Source organism: Arachis hypogaea, chromosome 12 (assembly GCF_003086295.3).
Source record: "Arachis hypogaea cultivar Tifrunner chromosome 12, arahy.Tifrunner.gnm2.J5K5, whole genome shotgun sequence".
Classification (NCBI taxonomy): Eukaryota; Viridiplantae; Streptophyta; class Magnoliopsida; order Fabales; family Fabaceae; genus Arachis; species Arachis hypogaea.
In genome coordinates, this window is record NC_092047.1 from 53,564,382 (window position 1) to 53,572,467 (window position 8,086).

The 8,086-nt window shown below is 38.8% G+C and overlaps 1 non-coding gene across 1 annotated transcript; it reads left to right on the top strand.

Moving 5' to 3' along the window:
- Positions 1–6,086: 6,086 nt before the first annotated feature.
- LOC112731232 (small nucleolar RNA R71) lies at positions 6,087–6,190 on the top strand. The gene has a single exon (XR_003167021.1). It is a non-coding gene; the product is annotated as a small nucleolar RNA R71 (small nucleolar RNA).
- The last annotated feature ends 1,896 nt before the right edge of the window (positions 6,191–8,086 follow it).

Below are 8,086 nucleotides of genomic sequence, written 5' to 3' on the forward strand. Positions count from 1 at the left end.
AATAACATCCAGGTTCAATAATATAACATAAAATCAAACAGTACGAAATAAAAATTGAAAAAGAAATGACCACACCATGGTGGGTTGTCTCCCACCTAGCACTTTTAGTTAAAGTCCTTAAGTTGGACATTGGATGAGCTTCCTGTTATGGTGGCTTATGCTTAAATTCATCCAGAAATCTCCACCAATGTTTGGAATGCTGGTGCGCGAAATCGTGAGCATCAATAATGGTGCCAAAGGACTTGGAGCTCTTAAACGTGAATCACACTTTGTCACAATTCCGCACAACTAACCAGCAAGTGCACTGGGTCGTCCAAGTAATAAACCTTACGTGAGTAAGGGTCGATCCCACGGAGACTGTCGGCTTGAAGCAAGCTGTGGTCACCTTGTAAATCTCAGTCAGGCGAATTCAGATGGTGATGGAGAATTGATAATTAAAAGATAAATAAAACATAAAATAAAGATAAAGATACTTATGTAATTCTTTGGTTGGAATTTCAGATAAGCGTATGAAGATGCTTTGTTCTTCCTAAACCTCTGCTTTCCTATTGCCTTCTTCCAATCATTCATACTCCTTTCCATGGCAAGCTTTATGTTGGGTATCACCGTTGTCAATGGCTACTTCCCGTCCTCTCAGTGAAAATGTTCCAAATGCGCTGTCACCGCACGGCTAATCATCTGTCGGTTCTCGATCATGTCGGAATAGGATCCATTGATCCTTTTGCGTCTGTCACACGCCCCACAATCGCGAGTTTGAAGCTCGTCACAGCCATCCCTTCCCAGATCCTACTCAGAATACCACAGACAAGGTTTAGACGTTCCGGATCTCAGGAATGGCCGCCAATAATTCTAGCCTATACCACGAAGGTTCCAATCTTATATTAGAAACCCAAGAGATACACATTCAAGCTTGTTTGCATGTAGAATGGAAGTGGTTTTCAGTCACGCGTTCATAGGTGAGAATGGTGATGAGTGTCAGAAAATCCACTTTGAGTGCAGGGAGGTCAGAATCTAATAGCATCTACAGTCCTTTTTCAGCCTCTGTATCAGATTTTTGCTCAGGTCCCTCAATTTCAGCCAGAAAATACTTGAAATCACAGAAAAACACACAAACTCATAGTAAAGTCCAGAATTGTGATTTTTATTTAAAAACTAATAAAAACATAATAAAAACTAACTAAAATATATTAAAAACATACTAAAAACAATGCCAAAAAGCGTATAAATTATCCGCTCATCACAGCACCAAACTTAAATTGTTGCTTGTCCGCAAGCAACTGAAAATCAAATAGGATAAAAAGAAGAGAATATACAATAAATTCCAAAAACATCTATGAAGATCAGTATTAATTAGATGAGCGGGGCTTTTAGCTTTTTGCTTCTGAACAGTTTTGGCATCTCACTTTATTCCTTGAAGTTCAGAATGATTGGCATCTATAGGAACTCAGAATCTAAATAGTGTTATTGATTCTCCTAGTTAAGTATGTTGATTCTTGAACGCAGCTAATTTCTGAGTCTTGGCCGTGGCCCTAAGCACTTTGTTTTCCAATATTACCACTGGATACATAAATGCCACAGACACATAACTGGGTGAACCTTTTCAGATTGTGACTCAGCTTTGCTAGAGTCCCCAATTAGAGGGGTCTAGGGTTCTTAAGCACACTCTTCTTTTTGCTTTGGACCTCGACTTTAACCGCTCAGTCTCAAGTTTTCACTTAACGCCTTCACGCCACAAGCACATGGTTAGGGACAGCTTGGTTGAGCCGCTTAGGCCAGGATTTTATTCCTGTGGTCCCTCCTATCCACTGATGCTCAAAGCCTTGGATCCTTTTTATCACCCTTGCCTTTTGGTTTAAAGGGGTATTGGCTTTTTCTGCTTGCTTTTCTTTTTCTTACTTTTTTTTTTGCGTATATATATATATATATATATATATATATATATATATATATATGCAAGCTTTTCACTGCTTTTTCTTGCTTCAAGAATAAATTTTATGATTTTTCAGAATATCAAATAACATTTCTCCTTTTCCTATCATTCTTTCAAGAGCCAACAATTTTAACATTCTTTAAACAACAAATTCAAAAATATGCACTGTTCAAGCATTCATTCAGAAGAACAATAGTATTGCCACCACATCAAAATAATTAAACTGTTTTAAAATTTGAAATTCATGCACTTCTTTTTCTTTTTCAATTAAAAACATTTTTCATTTAAGAAAGGTGATGGATTCATTTTCATAGATTCAAGGCATAGACACTTAGACACTAATGATCATGTAATAAAGACACAAACATAAATAACATAAGCATAAAAATTCGAAAAACAGGAAAATAAAGAACAAGGAAATTAAAGAACGGGTCCATCTTAGTGATGGCGGCTTGTTCTTCCTCTTGAAGATCTTATGGAGTGCTTGAGCTCCTCAATGTCTCTTCCTTGACTTTGTTGCTCCTCTCTCATGGTTCTTTGGTCTTCTCTAATTTCATGGAGGAGGATGGAATGCTCTTGGTGCTCCATCCTTAGTTGTCCCATGTTGGAACTTAATTCTCCTAGGAAGGTGTTGATTTGCTCCAAATAGTTTTGTGGAGGAAAATGCATCCCTTGAGGTATCTCAGGGATTTCATGAGGAGTTTTCTCATGCTCTTAGTGAGGTTCTCTCACTTGCTCCATCATTTTCTTAGTGATGGGCTTGTCCTCATCAATGAGGATGTCTTCCTCTATGTCAATTCCAGCTGAATTACAGAGGTGACAGATGAGATGAGGGAAGGCTAATCTTGCCATAGTAGAGGACTTATCCGCCACCTTGTAGAGTTACTGGGATATAACTTCATGAACTTCTACTTCCTCTCTAATCATGATGCTATGAATCATGATAGCCCGGTCTATAGTAAATTCAGATCGGTTGCTAGTGGGAATGATTGAGTGTTGGATGAACTCCAACCATCCCTTAGCCACGGGCTTGAGGTCATGCCTTCTTAGTTGAACCGGCTTCCCTCTTGATTCTCTCTTCCATTGAGCGCCCTCTTCACAGATATCCATGAGGACTTGGTCCAACCTTTGATCAAAGTTGACCCTTCTAGTGTAGGGGTGTGCATCTCCTTGCATTATAGGCAAATTGAATGCCAACCTTACATTTTCCGGACTAAAGTCCAAGTATTTCCCTCAGACCATTGTAAGCCAATTCTTAGGGTCTGCGTTCACACTTTGATCATGGTTCTTGGTGATCCATGCATTGGCATAGAACTCTTGAACCATTAAGATTCCGACTTGTTGAATGGGGCTGGTGAGAACTTTCCAACCTCTTCTTCGGATCTCTGGATATTCGCCCTTTTTGAGCTTAAAAGGGACCTTGGGGATCACCTTCTTCTTGGCCACAACTTCATAGAAGTGGTCTTGATGCACCCTTGAGAGGAATCTCTCCATCTCCTATGACTCGGAGGTGGAAGCTTTTGCCTTCCCTTTCCTCTTTCTAGAGGTTTCTCCGGCCTTTGGTGCCATAAATGTTTTTGGAAAAACAAAAAGCTTTAGCTTTTACCACACCAAACTTAGAAGGTTGCTTGTCCTCGAACAAAAGAAGAAAGAAGAGAGTAGAAGAAGAAGAAATAGAGGAGATGGAGGGGGCTATGTGTTTCGGCCAAGGGGATAGGTGGTGTGTATGTTGTGTGAAATTGAAGGAGTGAAGATGGGTTTATATAGGAGTAGAGAGGGGGTTGGGTTCGGACATATAGGGTGGGTTTGGGAGGGAAAGTGGTTTGAATTTAAATGGTGAGGTAGGTGGGGTTTTATGAAGGATGGATGTGAGTGGTGAAAAGAATGGTGGGATTTGATAGGTGAGGGGTTTTTAGGGAAGAGGTATTGAGGTGATTGGTCAATGGGTGAAGAAGAGAGAGAGAGGTAGGGTAGGTGGGGATCTTGTGGGGTCCACAGATCCTGAGGTGTCAAGGATTTCTCATCCCTGTACCATGTGGCATGCAAAACGCCCCTTGCTGCCAATCCTGGCGTTAAACGCCAGGCTGCTGCCCATTTCTGGCGTTTAACGCCAGCTTCTTGACCATTCCTGGCGTTAAACGCCAGTCTGGTGCCCATTTCTAGCGTTAAATGCCCAGAATGGTGCCAGACTGGGCGTTAAACCCCCATTCTGCTACCCTTACTGGCGTTTAAACGCTAGTAAGTTTCTCCTCTAGGGTGTTCTATTTTTCATTCTGTTTTTCCTTCTATTTTTACTTTTTCAATTGTTTTTGTGACTTCACATGATCATCAACCTATAGAAAACATAAAATAACAAAAGAAAATAGAAATTTAATATAAATAAGTAAAAATTGGGTTACCTCCCAACAAGCGCTTCTTTAATGTCAATAGCTTGACAGTGGCTCTCATGGAGCCTCACAGATGTTCAGAGCAATGTTGAAACCTCCCAACACCAAACTTAGAGTTTGAATGTGGGGGTTCAATACCAAACTTAAAGTTTGGTTGTGGCCTCCCAACACCAAACTTAGAGTTTGACTGTGGGGGCTCTGTTTGACTCTGTATTGAGAGAAGCTCTTCATGCTTCCTCTCCATGGTGACAGAGGGATATCCTTGAGCTTTAAACACAAGGGAGTCTCCATTCACTTGAATGATCAATTCTCATCTGTCAACATCAATCACAGCTTTGGCTATGGCTAGGAAGGGTCTGCCAAGGATGATGGATTCATCTATACACTTCCAAGTTTCTAGGATTATGAAATCAGCAGGGATGTAATGGTTTTCAACCTTTACCAAGACATCCTCTACAAGTCCATAAGCCTGTTTCTTTGAATTGTCTGCCATCTCCAGTGAGATTCTTGCAGCTTGTACCTCAATGACCCCTAGCTTCTCCATTACAGAGAGAGACATAAGGTTTATACTTGACCCTAGGTCACACAGAGCCTTCTCAAAGGTCATGGTGCCTATGGTACAAAGGATGGAGAATTTTCCAGGGTCTTGTCTCTTCAGAGGTAATTTTTGCCTAGTCAAGTCATCCAGTTCTTTGATGAGCAATGAAGGTTCATCCTCCCAAGTCTCATTACCAAACAACCTGGCATTTAGCTTCATGATTGCTCCGAGGTACTTAGCAACTTGCTCTTTAGTAACATCTTCATCCTCTTCATAGGAAGAATATTCATCAGAGCTCATGAATGGCAGAAGTAGATTCAATAGAATCTCTATGGTCTCAGTCTGAGCCTCAGATTCCCATGGTTCCTCATTAGGGAACTCCTTGGAGGTCAGTGGACGTCCATTGAGGTCTTCCTCAGTGGAGATTACTGCCTCTTCCTCCTCTCCAGGTTCGGCCATGTGAGACGTGTTTATGGCCTTGCACTCTCTCTTTGGATTCTCTTCTGTATTGCTTGGGAGAGTACTAGGAGGGAGTTCAGTAATTTTCTTACTCAGCTGACCCACTTGTGCCTCCAAATTTCTAATGGAAGATCTTGTTTCAGTCATGAAACTTTGAGTGGTTTTGATTAGATCAGAGACAATGGATGCTAAATCAGAGTGGCTCTGTTTAGAATTCTTTGTTTGTTTCTGAGAAGATGATGGAAAAGGCTTGCTATTGCTAAACCTATTAATTCCACCATTATTGTTGTTGAAACCTTGTTGAGGTCTCTGTTGATCCTTCCATGAGAGATTTGGATGATTTCTCCATGAAGGATTATAGGTGTTTCCATAGGGTTCTCTCATGTAATTCACCTCTTCCATTACTGGGTTCTCAGGATCATAAGCTTCTTCTTCAGAGGAAGCTTCCTTAGTACTGCCGGTTGTTGCTTGCATTCCAGACAGACTCTGAGAAATCATATTGACTTGTTGGGTCAATATTTTATTCTGAGCCAATATGGCATTCAGAGTATCAATCTCAAGAACTCCTTTCTTCTGATTTGTCCCATTATTCACAGGATTCCTTTCAGAAGTGTACATGAATTGGTTATTTGCAACCATTTCAATGAGTTTCTGAGCTTCTGCAGGCGTCTTCTTCAGATGAAGAGATCCTCCAGCAGAGCTATCCAATGACATCTTGGATAATTCAGACAGACCATCATAGAAAATTCCTATGATGCTCCATTCAGAAAACATGTCAGAAGGACATCTTCTGATTAATTGCTTGTATCTTTCCCAAGCTTCATAAAGGGATTCACCTTCCTTCTGTCTGAAGGTTTGGACTTCCACTCTAAGCTTACTCAATTTTTGAGGTGGAAAGAACTTTGCCAAGAAGGCATTGACTAGCTTTTCCCAAGAGTTTAGGCTTTCTTTAGGTTGTGAGTCCAACCATGTCCTAGCTCTGTCTCTTACAGCAAAAGGGAAGAGCATAAGCCTATAGACCTCAAGATCAACCCCATTGGTCTTTACAGTGTCACAGATTTGCAAGAATTCAGCTAAGAACTGATAAGGATCTTCCAATGGAAGTCCATGAAACTTGCAATTCTGTTGCATTAGAGAAACTAATTGAGGCTTAAGCTCAAATTTGTTTGCTCTAATGGTAGGGATTGAGATGCTTCTCCCATAGAAGTCGGGAGTAGGTACAGTAAAGTCACCCAGCACCTTCCTTGCATTGTTGGCATTGTTGTTTTTGGCTGCCATGGCTTCTTCCTCCTTGAAGAGCTCTGTTAGGCCCTCTAGAGAGAGTTGCGCTTTAGCTTCTCTTAGCTTTCTCTTCAAGGTCCTTTCAGGTTCAGGATCAGCTTGAACAAGTATGCCTTTATCTTTGCCTCTGCTCATATGAAAGAGAAGAGAACGAAAAAGTAGGGAATCCTCTATGTCACAGTATAGAGATTCCTTGAGGTGTCAGAGGAAAAGAAGAATAGAAGGAGGAGGTAGATAGAAGAGAATTCGAACATATAAAGAAGGAGGGAGTTCGAATTGTACCTTGAGGAGGAGTGTTAGTCCTTTAAATAGAAGGATGTGAGAAGAGGGGAAGAATTTTCGAAAATAAATTAAGAAAATTTTGAAATAATTAAAAAGAAATTTGAAAATTTGATTGAGATTTTCGAAAATTAAGATTGGGAAAGAAATTAAGTGATTTTTGAAAAAAATTTTGAAATTCGAAATAAAAAAGATATGATTGAGAGTTAATTTTGAAAAAGATGCGATTGAAAAGATATGATTGAGAAGATATAATTGAAAATCAGACAAAAAGAGAAAGTTTTAAAATTAAAGTTGATTACTTGACTAACAAGAAATTAGAAGATATGATTCTAGAATTAAAACTTTTGATCCTTTCTTAATATGCAAGTAACAACTAGAAAATTTTGAAGTAAATCATTAATTATAACAAGGATTTTCAAAAATAATAAAAAATGGAAAGAAATTGATTTTGAAGAGATATGATTGAAAAGATATGATTTGAAAAAGATTTGATTTTGAAAAATTATGAAGATTTGAAAAAAATTTGAATTAAAAACAAAATCTTCCCTCTAGTGTCATCCTGGCGTTAAACGCCCAGAATGGCATCCATTCTGGCGTTTAACGCCCAAAATCCTACCTCTTTGGGCGTTAAACGCCCAGCCAGGTACCCTGGCTGGCGTTTAAACGCTAGTTTTCCTTCTTCACTGGGCGTTTTGAACTCCCAGCTTTTTCTGTTTGATTCCTCTGCTGAATGTTCTGAATCTTCAATTCTCTATATTATTGACTTGAAAAGACATAGTTTTGAAAAAAAAATTTTTTTTGAATTTTTAATGATGAGAAACAATAAAAATGCAACTAAGATCAAATAAACAATGCATGCAAGACACCAAACTTAAGAATTTTCATATAAGAGACACTAAGAAATTGAGAATGCATATGAAAAACAATAAAACACACAAAACAAGAGAATTTAAAGATCAGAGTAATGAAATCATCAAGAACAACTTGAATATTAATGAAGAACAATATGTATAAATTCGAAAAATGCAAGAAGAAGAAAGTCATGCAATTGACACCAAACTTAAAAATTGATACTAGACTCAAACAAGAAACATAAAATATTTTTGGTTTTTATGGTTTTATAATTTTTTTTGTGATTTTCGAAACTTATTTGGAATAGAAAATAAAGAGGTTCAAAACTTTTAATGAGAATTCCAGGAATTATGCAAT